The sequence below is a fragment of the Cebus imitator genome, unplaced genomic scaffold, assembly GCF_001604975.1.
Source record: "Cebus imitator isolate Cc_AM_T3 unplaced genomic scaffold, Cebus_imitator-1.0 Scaffold484, whole genome shotgun sequence".
In the NCBI taxonomy this organism is placed as follows: Eukaryota; Metazoa; Chordata; class Mammalia; order Primates; family Cebidae; genus Cebus; species Cebus imitator.
The window spans coordinates 228,291-229,925 of record NW_016107799.1 but is presented as its reverse complement, the minus strand read 5'-3'; the positions used below and the strand labels follow the sequence as shown (position 1 = coordinate 229,925).

Below are 1,635 nucleotides of genomic sequence, written 5' to 3'. Positions count from 1 at the left end.
GTTGACCAGGATGGTCTCGATCTCTTGACCTCGTGATCCACCCGCCTTGGCCTCCCAAAGTGCTGGGATTACAGGCTTGAGCCACCGCGCCCGGCCCTAACTGATACTTTTATAATAAAGTTTTTAAGAAGGTATTTTGTGTATATTTATTTTAGAGACAAGGTCCCTGTTGCTGAGGCTGAAGTGCAATGACACAGTCATAGCTCACTCAAGCCTTGAACTTAGGTGTTCAAGTGATCCTCCCACCTCATCCTCCCAAGTAGCTAGAACTACACGCATGTGCCACCATGCCCAGCTAATTTTTAAAAGTTTTGTAGAGATGGAGTCTCACTATGTTGCCTAGGCTGGTCTTGAACTCCTTGCCTCAAGTGATCCCCCTGTCTTGGCCTCCAAAAGCACTGAGATTACAGGCATGGGCCACCATGCCCAGTCTTATGAATAAATGTATCTTGAAATACTTGGCAGGTCCTCCTTAAACACAGAAGACAACTTAAAACAATTGATGAGGCCGGGCGTAGTGACTCATGCCTATAATCCAAGCACTTTGGAGGCCAAGGCGGGCGGACCACCTGAGGTTAGGAGTTCAAGACCAGCCTGACCAACATGGTGAAACCCCATTTAAAAAAAAAAAAAAAAAAAAAATTGATGAAACAAATTTAAAAATACCTGAACTGCTTAAGAATTCGAGCAAAGATTTAAAAAAATATAAAAAATTAAAAAATTAAAAATAAAAAGAATTCAAGCAAAGACAAGTGAGGGGCTGGTCAGATTCAAATTATCTTTCACAAGCAAAGAGTAGTCCAACTGGTTTCCTCTTGGCCAGGCCTGTTTACTGACTGTGAGCTAATGATCATGTAAGAGCTAATGATCAGGGGTCCTAAGAGGGCTCTCTAAAAGATACATCTGGGCAATCTGTGAGTAACCACTAGAAAAAAAGAAGTTTCTGCATTCTATGTCTGGGACATCGACTGCAGTTCATTTAGTTTTAATTTCCTTTCTGAAGTACTCTTCCCTTGCCCATTTTATGTATTTTTGACTATAGCATTTTGAGAGGAACACAATACTTTGCTTTATACACAATTCAAGTCTCTACAAGAAAACCTTTCTAATCCTTGTTGAAAATATTAGGAACATGTCTCACCTGCTCAGATTGTGTCAGCTTCATGGCTTCAGAAAGATATGCTGTTTAAAAAAAAAGACATGTTAATATGTGTCATCATTTTGTAATTAACAGGTAAAAGGAAGAGTTTTAATAGTCCTCATATGACAAAGAAAACCAGTCTAATAAATAATTCTGCTATAACTGGGGATTTTTTTAAAAAAAGCATTTTTTCCCCAAAAAGGTGTCAGTGGCAATAAAATGAAAAATTCCCTACCCATTCTTGAAGGTTTTGTTATTTAAAACTCCTGTAGATTTTATAATTCAGAAACTGAAGATGGCCTAATGAGAAAAATAGGTTTACGGAAGATTAAAATCAAACAAGAACCTATCAAAACCCTATTACTCATTGTACTCACAAAAATATCATGAGATTATCAATGACTTTGTATCCATCTGAATACCTGGAACCTATCATTTTGGACTCCTATAGAATCACTTTTTTTTTTTTTTTTTTTTTTTTTTTTTTTTTTTTT

General features: G+C 37.3%; 1 long non-coding RNA gene across 1 annotated transcript in view; it reads right to left on the bottom strand.

The window, feature by feature from the left end:
• Positions 1 to 734: 734 nt before the first annotated feature.
• The window catches only part of LOC108292233, a 28,995-nt gene continuing 28,094 nt past the window's right edge, over positions 735 to 1,635 (bottom strand). Inside the window, exon 3 of the long non-coding RNA XR_001820209.2 lies at positions 735 to 1,182. This is a non-coding gene — a long non-coding RNA (uncharacterized LOC108292233). The remainder of the gene's footprint in view (positions 1,183 to 1,635) is intronic.